A 23,612-nucleotide genomic window follows, 5' to 3' on the forward strand; every position below is an offset into this window, starting at 1 on the left:
GCAGTTGGAAACATCTCAATATTTTAACAAGAAGCAAGGTCATCTCAGTGCTTATTAACCAATTACCAGCCTTGGTCCTTCCTCTTCTCTTCTTCTTGGTGACTGCAGCCTCTATTTGTTCTTTCTTTGCCTTCGCCAGCTGAGCGCAATTCCCTCTCCCTCTGATTATGAGTCACGTCATGCCATGCACTTCCTGTCCTGAGTGGATGTGTGTGTGACAGGGACTGGGATCCCACATGTGGACTTACTGGTTAGGTGACATGAGGGCAAGTGAGCAGTGATGCAATAGCCAAAGAAAGACCCACCATCACAAGAAGGCCACGGTCTGTTCCTGCTGTGGGCAGGAGGCCAGAGGGTGCCATGGTGGCCAAACAGTGTCGACAGGGATGTTCCCAATGGGAAGTGTGCTCCGTGACAGGCATGGGTGCAGGCACCCTTACAAACCACGTCCCCCCAGATCACAGTGAAACCTCATTTTGCTTTCATTCCTGGTCAGGCATGGTGGGCAATGATCAGGATGTGAGTGCTAGAGTCAGATGCTTTGGGCTGCAGTATTGGCTCCCCAAGTAACTGCCTGAGTGCCGTTTGATTATCTCATCACTCTGAACCAACAGCTCTAAAATGAGAACAGCAATTGTACCTACTGCTCTAGGTTACTGTGGAGGTTAAATGAGTTAGTGTTCGCAGAGTGCTTGGGGCATAGTAAGGACTCAGTAAAGATCTCATTGTTATTATTGCATTCCTCCTGTTCTATGCTGCAATTGCTGAGACTAGCTTGACTCCTTCACCCCAATCCTGTCTCTCAATTATACTCACATCTAGATCTTTAAAGTGGTCTACTTTGTGCTAAGACAGTTTCTCAGCCTTTTTGACCAATGCGTACTTCTGATGAACATAAAAATGGTATGCCTAGTTCTCCAAGGAGATTTTGACCTACTCTTCAGTGGGACTTGCCCCTACCACCCCTCTCCTCAACTCCAATCATCCCTTGGTGGATAATCAGGGGTGAGCATAGTTTAGTTTTTAATGACAAAATAATCACTTATTCAATTTGACTATGTCCACAAATTCCCAAGTACATGAATAATTTGTCCAATATTGGCTGTTAGTCTTCCAAAGGGACAATGTTAGAGAACACCTCCACAAATGCACAGAGATTTGAAGAGATGGATTTCCATGAATGACCTGCATGATGAAGGCTGTGATAGACTCCAACTTCAGAGGACTGTGTTAGGGGAGGAGGAAGGTGGAGGTCAGGATTAATAAACCCAAGAGGAGAGACGATGGGGTGCTGCACCAAAAAGATGCAAACAAAGCCCAACCTCAGATCTAGATTTGTTCCAGGAATAACCCCCGGGGTCTGGATCCAAAAAAGAAAGAAGAGCAGAAGCAGCAGGTGGAGAATAAGCAGAAAGTGGAGCCTGGAACAGTGCTTTTGCCTGGGGCTGGCTTTCACAGGGAAGCCTTGCAGGGGCCCGTGACAGCATAGCAGGCCTTGAATAACCAGGGACCAACCACAGGGGATAGTGGTCTGACAAGAGTTAACTTCCGGAAATTCTCAAACCCAGCTGTGGATTGTGTGCCCATGATGGCACTTTAAAAGACCACAACAAAATCACTATTTGACAAATACCACAGGAGCAGCTATTGCAGGCAAAAGTTATCAACAGGTGTTAAAACCAGCTGGGCGGGAGGGAAGTATAATGAGAAACAGGACATTTGCTTAGTTTCAGTGTAGCTCTCTACAAGATACTTAATAATTGCAACGGGAAAAATAGTAAATGTTATGGTCGAGAAACCTGCCATATAATACCTTAACAAAGGCATCAAAGTGTAAGATCACACACATGCTGATATGATGCATTTAGAAGGCACAATAGTCATGTTGTGGGAGACTGAGGCATGACAACTAAATGCCACTTGTGTTCCTGGTCTGGATCCTGACAAAGGACATTAGTGGGGCACTGCAAGTTGAATAAGGTGTATGGATGTATTTCTAGTATTCTAGCAATTTGAGTTCCTGACTTTGATTATACTACAGTTATTTAGGATAGCAACATTTTGGGAAGGTACAAAGGGTATATGGGAATTTTTTGTAGTACTGTTGTAATTTTTTTGTTGTCCAAAATTATTTATTTATTTATTTATTTGAGATGAAGTCTGTCTCTTTCGCCTAGGCTGGAGTGCAGTGGCGCGATCTCGGCTCACTGCAAGCTCCGCCTCCAGGGTTCACACCATTCTCCTGCCTCAGCCTCCTGAGTAGCTGGGACTACAGGCGCCCGCTATCACGCCCAGCTAATTTTTTTTTTTTTGTATTTTTAGTAGAGACGGGGTTTCTCCATGTTAGCCAGGATGGTCTCGATCTCCTGACCTTATGATCCGCCCGCCTCGGCCTCCCAAAGTGCTGGGATTACAGGCGTGAGCCACCGCGCCCGGCCCCAAAATTATTTAAAAATAAAATGTTAAGAATAAAGAATAATTTTTAAAAAGACAAAAACAGACCTCAGCAGTGGAAATAATATTAAGCAATTTCCAGGCTCACCATAGTTACCTAACGGAGGCAGTGGTGGAAATTCCCATTCACCACGGTGCCACAGAGGGAAAGAGGCTGGGACCCAGTCAGTAGCATGCAGAAGCCTTGTGCTCCAAAATCAAAGATCCTGACTAACCTGGAAAGGGCTGCTAGCTGTCCAGCCCAGCTCCATGCTAGAATGCAGATGGGATGGCTAAAGTTTATGCAGCCCCGGGGTTGAAGCCACCTGCAGAGAACGAGGCTTCAGAAACCTGGGAGGTGAGTCGCCCTTTCAGAGGACGCTGTGTGGCTGTCACAAAGGGCCCAAGCTGCCTGTATGCAGGCTGCCTTCGCATGCAAGGAAAAGAGACTCCTACCTTCTTTAAGCTATTGCTAGCTGAAATCTTTCTATTAGTTGCAGCTACTCCTCTGTTGCCATCTTGTCCTTGCTCAAAGATACTGCAAGGAAACTACACTCCCTCCACCACCCAGGAGCCCCATTCTGAGTGGTGACATGTATACTCAATTCCCTGACCTCACAGGCACCACTCATGTCATCTCCATTCCACACGACAACCCCCAAAGGCCATGAGGCCGGGTGCATGGGAAGCGAGGTGCACCTGGCCTTCCTGGAGGTGCAGTGGTCACATGCAAAGTCCTGTGGCAGACAAGGAGAGGCTGTGTACGGCCTTGGAGGCCCTGCAGCGCGTCCACCCCATCCGTGGACACCTCCTCCTCCCAATCTTGCACCTGTATCCTGTGCTCTCGGCACACTGTGCACTTGTACTTCCCTGCGTTCTGCCTGTTCTCTGATGTCTCTGAGCCTTTGACATACAATACAGCTTCTTCTGATAGGAACATCCTCTAGTCCACCTTTTCACTTGTGCCACCTATTTTATTCGTAAGGTCTCTGTTTAAATATCATCTCTTCCAAAAAGCCTTCCCTGACCTCGGAAGATGGGTTAGATGGCACTCTGGTGTGTGAATATTTTCACTTCGTCTTTCTCCATCACTGCATCCACCACATCACATCACGGTCACTCGCTGATTGGTCCATGTGGACTATGGAGCAAGGACAGTATATCCCCGGAACCTAATACAATACCTGGAATATAGTATGACTTCAATAACTAATTGATCAATGGGTCAATGGCAAACTTTATGAAGTCACACGATCATGACTTATCCCAGTGATGTGATATTGGACAGCCCGCAACACCTCTAATTTCTCAAAGTTGCAACTATTGCTAGCTTTTGTGAGACCACCCAGACCCCCACTGAGCCCAGCTGCAGCACTGTTTCATAGCAACGGATTCACTGGACCATATCCTGAAGTAGGGGTGAGATTGGAAATGGGAAGGCTTTCCCATGAGCCATTGATTTCGTTAATCGCATCCTCACTACTTCCATCATCCACTAGAACAAGAAAGTCATCTGTGCTGCTGTCTCCAATTCAAGCTGGGAAGAAAAAGGAGTAAGTGTTTCACATCATAAAGAGAAACAAAGGAAAAATAACAATGCTTTAAAAGAGGTTGACGATTTCAACACCTCCAATCCACTCTCATTCACTCAGTACTTTACTTAGTAAAGTAAAACAAAAAAATGTCCCATTAAAGAAGCACACAAAACATTTGCATTTGAATGAGTAAAATTCCAAAACCCTGGTAATGTAAAGCAGCAGCTGTGGTGTGGGAGAAAAGAAGTTTTGGACTAGGAGATCTAGGCCTGGCTCTGCTTCCAGTAGCTCGGTGACTTTTCCAACTCAGCCAGTCTGGACTTGGGTTTCCTCTTTAGTACATGAAATGTTGAACTAAATAAACGACCTCTAATAGCCCCAGCCAAGTTTCTCTCTTATCATTGTGTGCAATCATCTCCCCCAACCAGTTTCCAATCATCTTCCCCAACCAGTCCACACCCAGGAGAGCCTAGAGGTTAGTGAGTGGCACCCGCAGGGAAGGATTATGCAGCTATACTTTCCCCAGTGCCCCCCTTACATTATCAGTAGTGGTGGAAATGCTTTCAAACCTAGAAGTCCCTGGGCATAGATGAGAGGTGAGTCTTAGAATATTCTTATTTTAAAATTTTTTTTCCCGTGAGACAGAGTCTCGCTCTGTCGCCCAGTCTGGAGTGCAGTGGTGTGATCTCGGCTCACTGCAACTTTCGCCTCCCGGGTTCAAGCAATTCTCCTGTCTCAGCTTCCTGAGCAGCTGGGATTACAGGCATGCACGACAATGCCCAGCTAATTTTTTGTATTTTTAGTAGAAATGGGTTTCACCATGTTGTTCAGGCTGGTCTTGAACTCCTGACCTTGTGATCTGCCCGCCTCAGCCTCTCAAAGTGCTGGAATTATAGGTGTGAGCCACCGCGCCCGGCCCTAATCTTATTTAAAGATCATAATAATCTATAAAACATTTTTTTTCTTTTTTTTTGTGCTTTGTGCAGCAAAATCTTTTTCAGGAGCAGAGGAGTCAGAGAACATTTGGTGTGTGGTGCTGCTGTGTCTAGGTAGAGGTTTCCTGTCTGTAATTTCTTTCCGCTCCAGACAATCTGGGCTCCTTGAGGAATGACTGTCAGCACTATTCCCTGGCAGACAGGGTGGATTCTTCATGGCGTTTCTATTATTGTTTACTTAAACCGTTATTTTAAACTATTACTGATATTTTACTTTTCAAGTATGAAAGTCTTGTGCTTCTAAGTTATAACAATTATGATTTGATGAGAATCTACCATGTGCAACTTTTGGGGATATATACTTCATATGCAACATAATTTAACTGTCAAAACGTATCTTTGACTGAAGTGTTCTTCTTCATTTTACAAAGAAACCCAAACTAAAATATCTTGCCCCAGTCAAACAAATGGAGGAACTGAAATCCAGAACCAGGTCACTGCAATCTTGGTTTCTCACCCACTCCCATGCCTTCTGAAGGTCAGCATTAGTATCTTTCACTTCCATGGTTTTTATTCTCAAATTCTTATACATTTTTTATATAGAAGAAATATTTATTAGCATAAATTGTATTTCTTCCTGATAAACTCTCTGTAATGTAAATATAATGAATGTAAGTATAATGAATGTAGACTGAAGAGGTCCCACTTCGTCTCGTCGAAGAGGCTTGAAGAGACTTGGTGACTGGGGCCTACTCCTCCCAGGTGGAAGCTGAGTACCTTCTGAGCTTAGGGAGACCAGGCATGAGCCTTTCAGTGGTTCTGGTTGGAATAAGATATATAGGAAGGAAAAGAGAAAATATTCTAAGGAATTGCAGGCTGCTGGGTTGATGGCTGGATTCAGAGAACCGTAGTGAGTGAAAGGGTGGGATGCAGAAAGGTTCCCACACTTAGCATTGGAAAGTGAATCACGTCCATCCCAATGTGGACATCAAGGAAGCACCTGGAGCTGGTGGTGGGGATGGAGGAGCTGTGGGTGAGTTGAGTGTCAGGAACCTGGGGGGCTGTTGAGTGGAGATTAGTCCATTTTTAGATATAGCTACAAACGTTATTGAGAAGTTTGACTGAAAGCCTGTATTTAAGCGAAATTTGAATCTATGTGATCAGATGAGGTTAGAAAAAAAGTGTCAGGAGGAGAATGGATTGATTGGGGACTACCATTGATGTTCAGGAGGTGATCAAAGAAAGAAACATCACTTAAAAGCCCTGACAGGCAGCAGGAAGAGAGCAGCATCAAAACGGGGAAAGATGGCGCTAAGGAGAATTCTAAGAAAGAAGTAGTCAGGAGTGTAAAATGTCAGAGAGGGTAAGACTGTGTTAAACTAATCATTAGCTTAAGAAATCTGCTTTAAAGCTACTGCAACAGACTACTTGACTTGTAGAAACACATAGTGACCTAATGGGTATAATTTCTCCATTATGTGTAATTTTTTCAGTTCCTAAGAGACCTGAAACACAGGTATTACACTGGTGGAGAAAAGTAATTCCACTAATGGGCCATCATGGAGACCGCTAAAGATTTGTTTTGCTTACTTAATAGTTTTTATTGACATTTTGAAAACAAATTTTGTCCATTTTACAAGTCAATAATATCTATTACAAGGTTGGTATTTGTGAAATGGGAGCAACCAGAACACTGACTTCATCTCCAGGGAAGCGTATTCTAATAAGAAACCCTCCTGAGGTGCATGTGATCAAGTGTCTGATGAGTATTTCATGTGTAGTATTAGTCATTCTCCTCAGCATTTAGCTCATCGTACACTTTTCCTTCATTTAACAAGTTTGTTCACTTTTCTAATTTAGAAGCATTTCAAAAATTGATTGTGATGCAGTAAGCATTAACAACGTTGACCTTATCACCATGGAAATGACTTCATTATCACTCTTGTTGCCAAAACCCATCCAGGGCAGTCTGTGATGCTGGTTTGAGATGAACAAAACAGTCGGAATGAGAAAGATTTTTCTTGGTATGAAAGGCAATTGGGCTATGTCTTCCAAAGAATCCCAATCTCTTTCTCTGACAAAAGTAAACATGAAACTTTGCTTGTGGTCTCGGCTCACTGCAACCTCCGCCTCCCGGGTTCATGGCATTCTCCTGCTTCAGCCTCCTGAGTAACTGGGACTACAGGCACACCCGGCTTTTTTTTTTTTTTTTTTTTTTTTTTTGTATTTTTAGTAGAGACAGGGTTTCATCGTGTCAGCCAGGCTGGTCTCTACCTGATCTCCTGATCCGCCTTGCTTGGCCTCCCAAAGTGCTGTGATTACAGGCGTGAGCCACCGTGCCCAGCCATGGTATGTATTTAAAACCAGGAAAGGAACCTCTAAGAGTTGGAGCCACATCAGTGGCTGCCCTCCTGCTGTGCCTTCTGTGCGCAGTTACAATGCTGCAGTAAATTAGACACCCCCTCCCCATCAGCTCCAGGTCACTAGCAAGATATCATTTCCAGTAAAGTTGGTCTTTCTCTCTGAATTTCAGTTACTTTTGAATCATGATTTTGTTATTACTTATTCTACTATTCTCCCATTCATGCAATACATATTTTTTGACTGCCTTTCTATGTGCCTGGTACTACTGTAGTGGTAAACAAGATAAAGTCTCTTTCTTAATGGGGCTTATATTTTACTGAGGAGAGGCAGAAAAGCATGGCCCCAGGGACTCACTTCCTCCCTGCTTTTATGTAATAGCTCAGCAGAGCACTTGGTAGGCACCCTACCCGAGCCTAATAGGAGGACGGGTCAGTGTCTGGTTTCCAGGTTCTGGAGGACCTTCCCTTCCAACAAGGCCACTTTCTCAACTAGGAAATGTGTGCGGTGCCACAGATATCCCTTGCCCTCTTCTCTTAAATACACACCATAAATATACAGAGCATCATGGGGACATTGCTCTTCCTTGCTGGTGCCTTGGCCCTGATGCACCAAACTGTCTATATCCTGCCTAAGCGCTAAGGAGTAACACGCCTTAAGGAGATCGTGCACCCCACTAATTCTTGGCCTGTTTTCCTCCAGTAAACTCTATTTTACACCTGAACTTTGTGGTGCTGGAACAAATAAAGACAATTTTCAACAGCGCTAAGTGTGATGAAGGAAACGAAATGTTACCATGGCTTACACAGGGGCTGAGGCTAAGTGAGGACTACTTCAGTTGGGACAGCCGGGAAGACCTCTTTGAGGAGACAGTGATAAAACCAAAGCAGGAATTGATAAAAGGCAGCAGCCGGGAGAAGAAAGAATATTAGAGCACGGGACTAGCAAGTGGGGAGGCCTGAATGACAGAAGGAGCTTGACACGCGTGTAGTCGGAAAGAGCCAGGAGCACAGCGAGTGAGGGCAACAGAGGGAGCCAGGGTCTTTGGAGGGTTGATTTGACTCCAGCTACAGCAAGCAGCTATGCAAGAAGTGAAAGTGAAGAGTTAACATGATGTGATGACTGTATTTAAAAGTTTAAGTCTTGGATGTCGGGAAAATGGCAGGCAGGGCCATGAATGAAGAAGACAGAGAACCTAGCCAGGAAGCTGTCACCATGGCCCAGCAAGAGCGAAGGGCAGAGGAGCAAAGACCATTGACTGCAGTGAGAGGTAGAGGAGAGGATGGGTCCTGGATGCAGAGAGAGTGAGTGCTTTTAGTCCTTGTGTGCACGGTCACAGAAAATCATGTAAAAGTTGCCACTGACAAAAAAAGAAAAAAAGGAAAAAAAGAAAAATATATAGGAGGCAATAGGAAATGAAGATGGGCAAAGACTAGAGAATCTCATGTAAATGGGAAGTCCGCAAGGCCAAGGTTTGACAAAGCAAGTGGTTCTGAAACATTCTTGGAACATTGATAACTCTCCAGCTTGCTGGCTGCAGCCCCCCAGGGGCTCCTTTGGGGAGGTCTAGCAAGCTGGTGCTCACTGCAAAAGTGTGGCCGAATAGTCTTCAAACCTGGATTTCAAAAAGGGAGACAGACAAGATAACCAAAGCTTGTGAGAAGCAAACTCACTGCGTTTACCGGTAAGATCAGGACCTGAGACCCAGCTGACTTGGAAGGTTGCCACTAGAACTGGTCTCAGTAACGGAGTTAGTCACAAGATGCCAGGGAAACCACAAACAAGAGGCGGGAAGCAAATTAATGACAGAGTGAAGCCCTCTGTGTCAGGCGCTTTGCACATGTTATCCCTGGTAGTCCTCAAAAGCAGCCCTAGGAGAGAGGTCTGGTTTCATCTTTTCTCTGGAAAACAAACTAAAACTCAGGGAGCTTTGGTAACAAGCTCAAGACATTAGGAGTAGTGGTTGGGAGCAGAACCAGGCTTGCCCTCTTCCAGCTTCCACTCATCTCCCCACAGCATGGGGAACCTGGGTGGGGCAGCGGGGCCATCAGGGCTGCAGGTTGGGCCTTAGCGAGGGAAGCCTGTCAGGTCCATGCATGGCCCTGCTAGGAAGTCAGCCTTTACTCACCGTCTGAGGTTCCCTGTCTCTGCGCTCTTCTGTTTGTCAGAACCCCACCCCCCACCCCCGGCCGCTAGTGACTGTGGTTGTCCTAAACTTCGTCCTCTGGTTCTTCAAGGTAGTAAGATATTCTCCATGTGAGCTTTCACCATCCACATGGCACAGACCAGGGGCTGCCCCAAGAGTACAAGTCGTGGAAATGGGAGGTTCACCTGGCGCCTCCTCCCCCTGCAGGACCCTGTGAAAGGACACAAAGATAGATGTGTACCCGCCCCCCACCCGCTACACCCTTGTTCTGCTCTCTAATCTTTGCACGTACCAGAGGTTTCGTAAGTTCTGTAAGTACATGTTTCTCTTTCTGAGGCCAGGTCACAAGGAATGTTTAAGTAAGATAGCCAGGTCACAAGGTGTGTTTAAGCAAGATAGCCATAAACTGGTCGTGCAACCTGATGCAATATAATTAACTGCCTTTGTGTAAAACTGCTCTTCCGCCTCAAGGGTTGTACTGAAATATCAGAAATGGCGGGAACCAATCATAGTTTGCCAAATCGCTTTGTTCAAACTCCAGCCAATCATACCTCTAATTTGTATAATGATTCTATGCCTACTTTCCTTAGACTATATAACATTGTTCGGCGCTCAGTAGGGGAGCTCTCCTGCCCGTCTCGTTTCACGAGCAAGTGAGAGCTCCAGGTTCGAACCTGTAATAAAGATCCTTGCTGCTTAGCTTTGACTCTGGACTCTGGTGGTCTTCTTCGGGGAATAAACGGTCTGGGCATAACAAATGGGGGCTCGTCCGGGATTTCCCCCAAGCCCACCAGACCCCCAAGTCAACGGATCTTAATCTGTAGGTAAGCCGGCTTTGTCACTGTCTCTGTCTTTGTCTCTGTCTGTCTCCCTGAAATTTCGTGAAATCCGTAATCTGTAATCTGTATTGGTCTGTTCTGTAAGTGGCACGGTCTTGGCGGACGCGCTAGAAGACAGCCACTCGGGACTGGTGGGAGACGTTCCCCAGTGCCCATCTGGGGGCCTCCATCCTTGGTTGCCCCGTCTGACTCAGGTCGGAAGTCCGACACGCGCTCGCGAATGCTCATCGTTATTACTGTCTGTCCATTATTGTTAAGTGTTAAGTGTAAGCCCAAAACGAAACATAAAACCTTTTCTTCCCCCTCCAGGACCGGACCTGTTGGATACTCCCCTCTGCTTCACACTCATTTTCGTCCCCCCTTCTCTTTGTAGGAGCAGTCCAAAGATGGGCAACAACCAGAGCACGCCGCTCTCACTCCTTGTTACCAATTTTAAGGATGTGAAGGCTCGGGGGCGTAACTTAAGCTTAGAACTAAAGAAGGGAAAGCTAGTTACTTTCTGCCGTTCGGAGTGGCCCTCTTTCGGCATAGGGTGGCCCTCTGAAGGAACTTTCTGTCTCTCTATTATTACTAAGGTAAAAACTAAGATTTTCCTGCCAGGGCAGTCAGGACATCCTGATCAAATTCCTTATATTCTAGTGTGGCAGGATCTTGTGGAAAACCCACCACCCTGGATAACTCCATTCATCCTCGAGCCCTGCAAAGTCCTAGTAACACAACCTACAAGACAAAAGACTCCCTCTGCTCCCTCGGCCCCTGTGCTGCCGGACAGCCAGGACCCCCTAACGTTAGAACCCACATTTCCCCCACCATATCAGCACCTTATCCCGCAGGACCCAGTCCCCCAGGGTGGTGCTTCCGTAGAGGGAAACCGAGAAGCGGAAGCAGCCGAGAGTGAAAGTAACCTGGGGGGGCCGGCCGGCTGAACACGAGGCCACGTACAGCGGGACCAAGCTTCCCGACTCCCTGACTCCACTGTAGCCCTGCCTCTCAGAGAAATAGGATCGCTCGATGATACCGGGCTCTCCCGTCTCATGTATTGGCCTTTTCCCACCAGTGATTTATACAATTGGAAGTCCCAAAATGCTCGGTTCTCAGATAATCCCAAAGATCTAACCTCGTTGTTAGACAGTGTCATGTTTACTCACCAGCCGACCTGGGATGACTGTCAACAGCTCCTCCGAATCCTGTTCACAACGGAGGAGCGGGAAAGAATCCAAGTTGAGGCCAGAAAACTGGTTCCAGGAGATGACGGCCAGCCAACTGCAAATCCTGACCTCATTAATGCGGCTTTCCCTTTGACCCGGCCCAGATGGGACTACAACACGGCAGAAGGTAGGGGACGACTGCTCATTTATCGCCAGACTCTAATGGCGGGTCTCCGGGCTGCAGCTCGCAAGCCCACCAATTTGGCTAAAGTATATTCTGTGTTACAAGGTAAGACAGAAAGCCCCGCTGTGTATTTAGAGAGATTAATGGAAGCCTTCAGACAGTTTACCCCTATGGACCCGGAAGCACCGGAAAATCAGGCAGCGGTAGTAATGTCCTTTGTAAACCAGGCAACACCAGATATTAAAAGAAAACTCCAGAAATTAGAAGGTTTAGAGGGAAAGCAGATTCAGGACCTCCTTCAGATGGCCCAGCGAGTTTATAATAATAGGGATACTCCAGAAGAAAAACAGTTCAAGGCAACCAAAGAAATGACCAAAGTCTTAGTAGCAGCTTTCCCCCAGGCAGGAAATGGCCAAAACAGAAAGCAGAAAAAACAAGGCCCTAGGCAAGGATTAGAAAAAGATCAGTGTGCTTATTGCAAGGAACGTGGCCACTGGATTAAAGACTGCCCAAAGAAACGGAGACCAGCTAACCCTACCTCCGTACTCGTTACCCAGGACTCTGACTAGGGAGGACGGGGTTCGGACCCCCTCCCCGAACCCAGGGTAACTTTGCAAGTGGAGGGGTCCCCAGTTCGCTTCTTGGTCGATACTGGGGCGGAACGCTCAGTCCTAACCAAACCAATTGGAAAAATGTCTAAGAAAACATCCTGGGTGCACGGGGCCACAGGCATCAAAAAATACCCCTGGACAACCCAGAGGACTGTAGACTTAGGAACGGGAAAAGTCTCCCATTCCTTCCTAGTCATCCCAGAGAGCCCCTGCCCTCTACTAGGGAGGGACTTGCTGACAAAGATGGGGGCCCAAATCCACTTTGAGCCAGAAGGGCCCAAGATAACTGATTCCCAAAACAGGCCAATATCTATCCTGACTGTCACCTTAGAAGATGAGTACCGACTCCATCAAGAGCAAAAGCCCCCCGATCAGGGAATTGACTCTTGGCTCCAGCGTTTCCCTGAAGCGTGGGCAGAAACTGGGGGCTTAGGGCTAGCTAAACATCGACCTGCCATATTTGTGGAAGTTAAGCCAGGGACGGACCCCGTTCGGGTTCGGCAATATCCTATGCCCCTGTAGGCAAGAGAAGGAATTACGCCCCATATCCGCCGACTCCTAGACCAGGGAGTCCTACGGGCTTGCCACTCATCCTGGAATACTTCACTGTTACCTGTTCGTAAACCCAACAGTACGGACTACAGGCCAGTACAGGATTTAAGAGAAGTTAATAAAAGGGTCATGGACATACATCCCACTGTGCCCAATCCATACACCCTTCTGAGTGCCTTACATCCCAAAAAACAGTGGTATACCGTTCTTGATCTAAAAGACGCTTTCTTCAGCCTTCCTCTGGCTCCCAAAAGTCAAGAACTCTTTGCATTTCAATGGACGGATCCTGAGAGGGGCATCAACGGTCAGCTAACATGGACCAGACTACCACAAGGGTTCAAGAACTCGCCAACTCTGTTCGATGAAGCCCTTCATGAAGATCTGGGTGAGTACCGGCGGCAACACCCTGAAATAACTCTTTTGCAATATGTTGATGATCTCTTAATAGCGGCCAGGTCCCCGGAAACTTGTGTTCGAGGGACTGAGGACCTCCTGAAGACTCTGGGGGAGCTAGGCTACCGAGCCTCAGCAACAAAGGCTCAGATCTGCAAGTCGGAGGTAACTTATCTGGGGTACCTATTAAAAGGGGGGCAACGCTGGCTAACCAAAGCCCGAAAGGAAACAGTCCTACGCATCCCTAGACCCCAGTCAACACGGCAAGTGAGAGAATTCCTGGGGTCGGCAGGGTTCTGTAGGTTATGGATACCCGGATTTGCTGAGTTAGCCAAGCCCCTATACCAGGCAACAAAGGAACGGCAGCCCTTCAATTGGACGGAAGAGGCTGAGCTGGCCTTTCAGCAAATCAAAACTGCCTTGTTATCAGCCCCCGCGCTGGGGCTCCCTGATGTCTCCAAGCCCTTCCACTTATACGTGGATGAAAGTAAGGGTGTTGCAAAAGCCGTGTTAACACAGTACCTAGGCCCCTGGCAGAGGCCAGTTGCCTATTTGTCAAAAAAATTAGATTCAGTGGCTGCTGGCTGGCCACCCTGCCTCCGGATAATCGCGGCGACCGCCCTAATGGTCCGAGACGCTGATAAACTTATCATGGGGCAAGAGTTGCGCGTTATAACCCCGCATGCCATTGAAGGCGTCCTCCGGCAGCCGCCGGACCGATGGATGAGTAACGCCCGGCTCACCCACTATCAAGGACTGCTGTTAAACCCCCTCAGAATAACTTTTCTGCCCCCAACCTCTTTAAACCCTGCTTCACTGCTGCCAAATCCAGACTTGGACGCCCCGTCCCATGAGTGCACTGAGATACTGGCTCAGGTGCATGGGGTGCGGGAGGACCTGCAAGATCGTCCGCTCCCCGACACAGAACTCACCTGGTTCACTGATGGCAGCAGCTATGTCCACCAAGGCCAGCGGTATGCAGGAGCGGCTGTAACGTCAGAGACTGAGGTAATCTGGGCGGAACCCTTGCCTCCAGGGACATCGGCCCAAAGAGCCGAACTGATAGCCCTTACACAGGCCCTCACCCTAGGGGCAGAGAAAAAACTAACAGTATACACGGATAGCCGCTATGCTTTCGCTACTGCGCACATACATGGGGCCATCTACAGAGAAAGGGGACTATTAACAGCCGAAGGCAAAGAAATAAAAAACAAGCAAGAGATCCTAGCTCTATTAACTGCTTTGTGGAAACCAAAGAAATTGGCTATTGTACATTGCCCTGGGCATCAGAAACCAACTACGCCAATTGCTCGAGGCAACTTCTTAGCCGACCAAACCGCAAGGAGCATAGCAAAAGCTCCCAGTCAGCTCCTCGCGCTCCAGCTCCCCGATCCTGGCCCGCGAAATTTGCCATGTTTTCCCGACTATACCGAACAGGATCGCGAATGGATGAACACGCTTCCCCTAAAACAGGTTAAAAATGGGTGGTGGACTGATATAAATGACCAAACCATCCTACCAGAAAAATTAGGACGGCAGGTGTTGGAACACATCCACCGGACAACCCACCTGGGTGCCCAGCGAATGATGGACTTAATCAGGCACGCCAAGTTTAGAATCAGGCGCATAGCTGAACTGGCCAGCGATGTCACAACAAATTGCAAAGCCTGCCAACTAAACAACGCTTGCCCCCAAACCCAGACCACCACAGGAATTAGGTGTAGAGGAACTAGGCCTGGTATCTATTGGGAAATAGACTTTACTGAGATAAAGCCTGGAAAATATAGGTATCAGTACTTACTTGTCTTTGTAGATACTTTTTCAGGATGGACAGAAGCGTTCCCAACTAAGAGAGAAACTGCTCAGGTTGTAGCAAAGAAAATTTTGGAAGAAATCCTCCCCAGGTATGGCTTTCCCGTCCAAATAGGGTCAGACAATGGGCCAGCCTTCGTTGCTAAGGTAAGTCAGGATTTGGCTTCCATTCTGGGGGCAAATTGGAAATTACATTGTGCTTATAGGCCCCAAAGCTCAGGACAGGTAGAAAGGATGAATCGGACTCTGAAGGAGACCTTAACTAAATTGACCATGGAGACTGGCGCTAATTGGGTAGTACTTCTCCCCTACGCTCTGTTCCGGGCCCGAAATACCCCTTACAGACTAGGCCTCACACCATATGAAATCATGTATGGCAGACCCCCACCCCTGGTCCCCAGTCTAAAAGATGACTTACTCAAACCTGAAACTGAAAATGTCTCTGAGCTCCTGTTCTCCTTACAAGCCTTACAGAAAATTCACCAGGAAATTTGGCCCAGACTACGAGAACTGTACGAGGCAGGACCTCCGCCGACGCCTCATCCGTTCCAGCCGGGAGACTGGGTCCTAGTCAAGCGCCACCGGCAAGAAACTCTTCAACCCAGGTGGAAAGGACCACTGCAAGTACTCCTGACTACTCCCACTGCTCTCAAAGTAGAAGGCATCGCTTTGTGGATCCACTACACACACGTCAAACCAGTGGACCCAACATCCGACCTTCTCGAGCCGTCTGGAGCACCGGTTACATGGACTGTAGACAAAGCTAAGAACAATCCCTTAAAGCTAACCCTGCGCCGTCATCCCCATAGCCGTAACCATGTCTAGCTTACCTATGCTTTTATGCCTTATGCATCTGACTCTCCTCACTGCTGCGCCGTCTAATCCCTATGTCTGGAGGTTCTGGCTCTATGAGAACAAAACTCACCCCGGGGAAACCCCCCAAGCGGGTAAACTGCTAGCTAGCGCAGACTGCCCCCCCTCAGGGTGTAATACTATAGTTTACCTCAATTTCACTAGGTTCCAGATTGCCCAACCAGCAATACCCATGATCTGTTTTGAATATGATCAAACTGAATATAATTGTAAAAATTATTGGTGGCACCAGAGTGCAGGTTGCCCATATAGCTACTGTAAGACGCACTCTGTCCGATACTGGAGAGAACGACAAGGGTGGTATTTTTACAAAACTGAGTCTCCCGTCACTTACACTTGGATAATTAGAGACCCATGGGACTCTCGGTGGACAACCCCACAACATGGGGGAGTATATTACTCATCAACTAGTACCTGGCCCAGTAGCCATTTATATCTGTGGAGAAGTCTAGTCCAGATTCAACCCTTAATCCACACACAAATCCACAGGCAAGAAACCAAGCTATCACAAGACTTGCAGCCCTTCTCCTGGCTAACTCTATTACGGGAAGGGCTAGCATTCGCCAACCTCACTGGTTTAGGCGACCTGTCCTCTTGCTTTATGTGTGCAACCCTAGGAAGACCACCATTAACGGCTGTTCCTCTATCCTCCCCTCCCACAAACTATACAGGTTTTAACTCATCGATAGTCACGATACCCGATGTAGCCCTGTACCGTGACCCATACCAAGAGAAATACCCCTATTGTTATTCGGCATTTAGCAACAGCCTCTGCAACCAATCGGCTACATACCCTAATAGTCCCATATATGCTCCCCCTGGTGTGTTCTTCTGGTGTAATATGACTCTGTTAAAAACTCTGTCCAAAAGCATCTCTGACGGACAGTTATGTATCCCTGTTACCCTAGTTCCCCGACTGACACTGCTAACCCCGGCAGAGTTCATAGGCTGGGCAGGGACCGCCCCAACTAAAACTGCGCGACATAGACGAGCAGTTTTTCTACCACTAATTGCCGGAATATCCTTAACCACCTCTGTCGTCGCAGCGGGGTTAGCAGGAGGGGCCCTACAACACTCCATGATAGAAAACGACAAGCTGTTACAACAATTCTCTGTTGCTATGGAAGACTCCGCCTATTCCCTAGCCTCCCTTCAGCGGCAGCTCACCTCCCTAGCACAGGTCACCCTTCAAAACCGCAGAGCCTTAGACTTACTCACGGCTGAGAAAGGAGGTACCTGTATGTTCCTCAAAGAAGAATGCTGTTTCTATATAAATGAGTCAGGGTTAGTTGAGGAAAGAGTCCAACGCCTACATGAACTAAGCTTAGAAATGAAAAAGCAACAATTCACTACAGCCGCTAACAATTGGTGGAGCTCTTCAATGTTTTCCCTTCTGGCACCCCTTTTAGGCCCCCTAATGTCTTTACTACTTCTATTCACTATAGGCCCCTGTGTGGTAAATAAAATTTTACAATTTGTCAGAGAAAGGTTTGATACCATCCAACTAATGGTCCTCCGTAGCCATCACCAGCCTCTCCTGCACCCAGAAAGTGAGGCTATAAGACTCTGGAAATCCAAGATTGGACATCCAGTTACTTATGAGAAGGGAGAAATGAAAGGACACAAAGATAGATGTGTACCTGCCCCCCACCCGCTACACCCTTGTTCTGCTCTCTAATCTTTGCACGTACCAGAGGTTTCGTAAGTTCTGTAAGTACATGTTTCTCTTTCTGAGGCCAGGTCACAAGGAATGTTTAAGTAAGATAGCCAGGTCACAAGGTGTGTTTAAGCAAGATAGCCATAAACTGGTCGTGCAACCTGATGCAATATAATTAACTGCCTTTGTGTAAAACTGCTCTTCCGCCTCAAGGGTTGTACTGAAATATCAGAAATGGCGGGAACCAATCATAGTTTGCCAAATCGCTTTGTTCAAATTCCAGCCAATCATACCTCTAATTTGTATAATGATTCTATGCCTACTTTCCTTAGACTATATAACATTGTTCGGCGCTCAGTAGGGGAGCTCTCCTGCCCGTCTCGTTTCACGAGCAAGTGAGAGCTCCAGGTTCGAACCTGTAATAAAGATCCTTGCTGCTTAGCTTTGACTCTGGACTCTGGTGGTCTTCTTCGGGGAATAAACGGTCTGGGCATAACACCTGCCCTCAGCTGGCCCCTGCCTGCCCTCTCTCCAGTCTGCACTTAGCTGCTCTGTACATCGAGGCTCTACAGTTATCTGTAGAGTTCTAGAGTTCGTCTGATGGACACAACTTTGTCATTACCAAGATTTTTTTTTTTTTTTTTTTTTTTTAAGACAGTCTTGCTCTGCTGCCCAGGCTGGAGTGCAGTGGCATGATCTCGGCTCACTGCAGCCTCCACCTCTCAGGTTACAGCGATTCTCCTGCCTCAGCTTCCCGGGTAGCTGGGATTACAGGCACACACCACCACACCCGGCTAACTTTTGCGTTTTTAGTAGAGAAGGGGTTTCACCACGTTGGCAAGGCTGGTCTCGAACTCTTCACCTCAAGTGATCTGCTCACCTTGGCCTTCCAAAGTGCTGGGATTACAGGCGTAAGCCACTGTGCCCAGTCCAAGAAATACTCTCTTAAACAAAACATTCTGAATCAAACGGATGGTTTCCAGAATGGATTCATTTTCCCTTCCCCTCTGCTAATAACCTGGTCCTAGGCTCTCTTAGGAGATGCAGTTGCTGCAGCGTTTCCCGCCTCCGGGGCAGATGAGGGCATTCATGCTTCTGCACTGCCCTCCAGTGGCTGACTGCCTGAAATGCGAATCCGATTCTCTGGGATGCAAAGCGCTCTTCCCAGAGGTAAGAGGACTTCTCAGGGGCTTCCATTACTGAGTAACAAACTGCAGTAGACATGAGTCTCCCTAATAACGAAATAGATTACTGATTGCAAACTATTTACATTTTTCACTTTTATTTGCAACAACAACAGAAAAACAGAAGCTCTATTTCAAAGCTCTTGAGATGTTTTAAGGATCTGTGACGTAGTTATTGAGTGTAGACAGTAATTAAGTACATTAGAGAAGACTCCCATTAGCACCTGGAGAAGAAAATACTGAGGACAATCATGTCAATGACGTGAAGAACTGCCAGGTGACATGAGACTTTACTGAGAAAGGCACCATACACTTTTGCTTTCTCTGAGTAACACTGCCATCTTGTGTCTTTTCTCCATACTTCTGATAAAACTGGGCAAACCTTTTGCTACTTTGAGCACTTCTAAATGTTTTCTAATAGAAAAACTTTGGAATGTTTTTTCAAAGCTCAAACAGGAGAAAATAAATACACATAAACTCTTCTTAAAAACTGCAGTGAGGCATATTTTTTATTCAATAAACTGCACCTTTGTATCAGTTCAAGGAGTTTTGGTGAATGTATACACACAGTCAACCTCAACACAGGATGTAGATTTCCCTCAACTCCCAAAGTACCCTTGTGCCTATTTACAGGCAAGCTCACCCCAGCTCTTGTCCAGGCAACCACTGATCTGCTTTCTGTCAGCAAAGATCCGTTCTGACTTTTAAGAATTTCATCGAAAAGTAATTATATAGCGCATACTCTTTTGTGTCTATGTAAATACTTGCTTTTTCCATTCAACATAACACTTTTGATATCTATTCATTTTGTTAAATCTAACAGTATCTTATTCATTTTTACTTATCAGTACTATTCTCTTGTATGAATATACCCCAATTTACTGACCCAGTCTCCTGCTGATGAGCACCTGGGTTGCTTCCAGTTTTTGACTATTAAGATTGCTATGAGCAAATGTGTATAACAAGTGAGTACAAATGTTCTCATTTCTCTTGGTAAATGCCTAGAAGCAAATTACTGGGCCTTAGAGTAAGTAGATGTTTAACTATAAAAAAACAGCCAAAGTATTTCCTAGTGATATCATTTTCTTTTTTTTCTAGGCTGGAGTGCAGTGGCATCATCTCACCTCACTGCAACCTCCACCTATCAGGTTCAAGCAATTCTCCTGCCTCAGTCTCCCGAGTAGCTGGGATTGCAGGTCCCTGCCACCATGCCTGCCTAATGTTTGTATTTTTGGTAGAGACAGGGTTTCATCATGTTGGCCAGGATCATCTCAAACTCCTGACCTCAAGTGATCCACCTGCCTCAGCCTCCCAAAGTGCTGGGATTACAGGCATGAGACACCGTGCCTGACCATTTATACCATTTTCTATTCCCACGGCAATCAGTGAGAGCTCCGGATGAGCCATGTCCTTGTCAGTATCTGTTATAATCATCCTTTTGAACATCGATTCTAGTGGGTGTGTGGAGGTGACTCATGATGAGTTTAATTTGCGTTTTCCTGCTAATAATGCTGAGCATCTTTGCATGTGGCTATTGGCTATTTGTATCTATTCTTTGGTTAAAGTCTGTTTAATTCATTTCCTTGTCTCCCTTTATAAAATTGGGTTATTCATCTTTTAATTATTGAATCATAAGATTTCTTTATATATATGATGCTCTATAAAAGTATCTTGTTACATATATGTAGTTTTTTTCCCTAGTTTGTGACTTGTCTTCTTATACTATTAATAGTATCCTTTGGGGAGCAAACATTTTAAATTTTGATAGTCTAATGTATCATTTTGTAAAGTTATAGATTTGTTGGCCAGGCACAGTGGCTTACACCTGTAATCCCAGCACTTTGGGAGGCCGAGGTGGGTGGATCATGAGGTCAGTAGATCGAGACCATTCTGGCTAGCACGGTGAAACCCTGTCTCTACTAAAAAATACAAAAAATTAGACGGGCGTGGCTGTGGGCGCCTGTAGTCCCAACTACTCAGGAGGCTGAGGCAGGAGAATGGCATGAACTCAGGAGGCGGAGATTGCAGTGAGCCGAGATCATGCCACTGCACTTCAGCCTGGGGTGACAGAGCAAGACTCCATCTCAAAAAAAAAAAAAAAAAAAAAAAGTTATAGATTTATTACCTCAGAAATGTTTGCCTACATTGAGATCACAAAAATTTTCTCCTCGATTTTTCCTAGAAGTTTTATTGTTTTAGTTTCTGCATTTTCATCCATGATCTTTTTCATGTTGACTTTTGTGCATGATATGTTGGAAATACTAAAGGTTTTTTTTCCCCCCAGACAGATATGTAATTGTACCAGCATCAGCTCTGTTGCTGTTCTTAGTTCCTGTTCTTAGAGAAAATAAGTTCAGTCTTTTGCCATTAGGTAGATGTTAGCTGCACATTTTTAAAAGTGCCCTCGATAAGCTTGAGAGTTTCTTTTTATTCCTGCTTTGATGAAAGTTTTTGTAATAAATGTGGCTAAATTTTGTCAAGTGCACTCTTTCTTCTAGTCCTAAGGGAGAACAAAACATTTCCCCCTCCTATTAATATGAGGAGTTGCCTTGGTTTTTCAAATATTAAGACAACCTGATACTTCTAAGAAATATTCCACCTGATTGTAATATATTGTCCTTTTTATACATAGATGGATTCTATTTGTTAATATCCTGTTAAAGATTTTTTGCATCTAGATTCATGAAGAATATTGGTGTAAAGTTTTCTGTAAAGTATTTGTCTGGTTTTGGTATCAGCATGATGCTGGCTTCAAAAACTGAGTTGGAAAGGGTTCTTTTTATATTCTGAGAGAGGTTATGTTTTATTACAATTAGTGCTTTTTTAAATGTTTGATAAAATTCACCAGTGAAGACATTTGGGCTTGGGAGTTTTGCTGTAAGAAGGAAATTATGAATTCAATTTCTTTAATACATATAGAGTTATTCAGATTTTCTATCAACAGTTTTTGCTGTACAATTTTGTCATTGCTTCTGAGTTATCAAATTCAATGGCATAAATTTGTTTGTACTGTTATTACTCATTTAATGTTTGTAGGACTGGTAGCACTGTCTTTTCTTTCATCCCTAATACTGGAAATTTCTATGTAAAATTTTTCTTTTTTTCTGATCAGTTTAGCAATAGATTTATCAAGACTGATTTTTCAAAGAATGCTCCTTTTAGTTGTATTCATTTATCTCTCTTGTCTGTTTCTAGGGGTAGCGAATTTTTCTGTAAATAACTAATACATATTTTAGGTTTGCTGACCATATGATTTCTAAGGCAGCACTAGACAACAATTAGTAAATAAATGAGTGGGACTATTTTCAAATACAAATATTCACAAAAACAGATGTGAAGCCAGATTTTTGCCTGAAAGTTGTGATTTGCTGACCCTTGTTTTATTAATTTTACATCTTTACTTTTTGCTTCTTTCTACTTACTTTGGTGTTAATATACTCATTTTTTTCTAGCTTTCTGATGTAGAAATAATTCCTTGGTTTTGAAGAACATTCCCAATGGATATGGAATTCGAGGTTCATACCCCCTTCTCTCATTCCCCACCCCAACTAGTGGTTTAAAGAGGTGATTCTGTCCTTGTTTCCCATGATGTATCTGCTCTTGGTTTTATCTTTAGTCCTCGTATATATGTGTACTTTGTAAAATTCGGCTTTTTAAGATTATCTTTTTCTACTGTGTCTTTTATTTAGTTTTTTGAGCTTATTGGAGATGTCAGTTTATAATTAGTCTAATTTGGAAAATTTTGTATTCGTTGATGTCACATTGGCACCTTGAAATCAGCCACGGTGGGAATATTTACATCATGAAAATTGGCCAATGCTACAGATTGAGGCTTTTTTCTCCATAAAGGTATTTGTTAAAATTTGCCAATATATTTCTGCCCACAGGTCACTAATGTTGGGCTCATTTTCAGTCTTCTTTTCTCTCTGTGCTTCTACTATCAGAGTTTCTACTGGTGTGTTCAAATTTACTGATCTTTTCTTTTGAAGTTCTCACTGGATGTTACACCTATAGTGGAAATTTTTCATTCTAGATATATTTTTCAGCTCTAGAAGTTCTCTTTGGTTCTTGTTAAAACATTTTCTATGGATCTTTTCATGATGTTTAATTTTTTTTAAATCCTTGGGCTTATTTTTACAAATGATTTTTAAAGTCATTCACTTAAGTTCTTCCTCTCTGCTATTTCTGCATCTGCCTCTGTTGACTGATTTTTCTCCTGGTTACAAGTCCACATTTCTCTGCTTTCTTGCATGTTTTGTAATTCTGAGTGGATGTCAAACATAATTTTTAATTTCAAGTATGTAGTTTTAATTTTTTTCCTTCCTTTCTTTGCACAAGTTTTTACGCTATGGCTAATTTAGCCCTGTTACTAAAATGCCACCCTCCTGAGGTTTCTACTGAAAAATGTCCCATACAGTCAGGGAGGACTCTCCACCGGGCTAGTGAGAACTCATAGTCTCCCAGCCCCTGTGTCCTCTGCGAATTATTCATCTTACAGCTCCTGGTCATTGTCAGCCCAGCCTCATGGTGTTGCATCTTACATAGGCAGGATTGGTTTTCCTCAACTGACTCAATGGGAGCTCTTTGCAGATTTCTAGAGCTCTTTTTCCATTTAGCACCCTCCTCTATGCTAGTCTGCCCTGGAAATTCCAGCTATCTTCCTGGTCACTAATAATTACCGTTCTCTGCATATAATCTTTTCGCCTTACCTTGTGGCTTTGGTTTGAAAACTGCCTTTCAAGCAGAATTCTGAGGTGATAGACTCACTCTATTTTTTTACCGTCCCCTTATGAATCACAGTCTTGTATTTCCTGTTTCCCAGTGTCTGAAAGAGTTGTTTCACATATTTTTTCCAGTTTTCTCATTTTTGGTATTGGGAGTACAGGTCTTGCTCCAGTTTCTCCACCATGACTAGAAGCTGAAGTCCTTGTACACTCCAGACCCAACCA

The 23,612-nt window shown here is 45.1% G+C and overlaps 1 long non-coding RNA gene across 1 annotated transcript in view; it reads right to left on the reverse strand.

Moving 5' to 3' along the window:
• LOC123572377 (uncharacterized) overlaps positions 1-23,612 on the reverse strand; it is a 52,304-nt gene that overhangs the window by 19,311 nt on the left and 9,381 nt on the right. The window contains exon 2 of the long non-coding RNA XR_006696917.2: positions 2,552-2,669. This is a non-coding gene — a long non-coding RNA (uncharacterized lncRNA). The remainder of the gene's footprint in view (positions 1-2,551; positions 2,670-23,612) is intronic.

Source organism: Macaca fascicularis, chromosome 3 (assembly GCF_037993035.2).
Source record: "Macaca fascicularis isolate 582-1 chromosome 3, T2T-MFA8v1.1".
Lineage (NCBI taxonomy): Eukaryota > Metazoa > Chordata > Mammalia > Primates > Cercopithecidae > Macaca > Macaca fascicularis.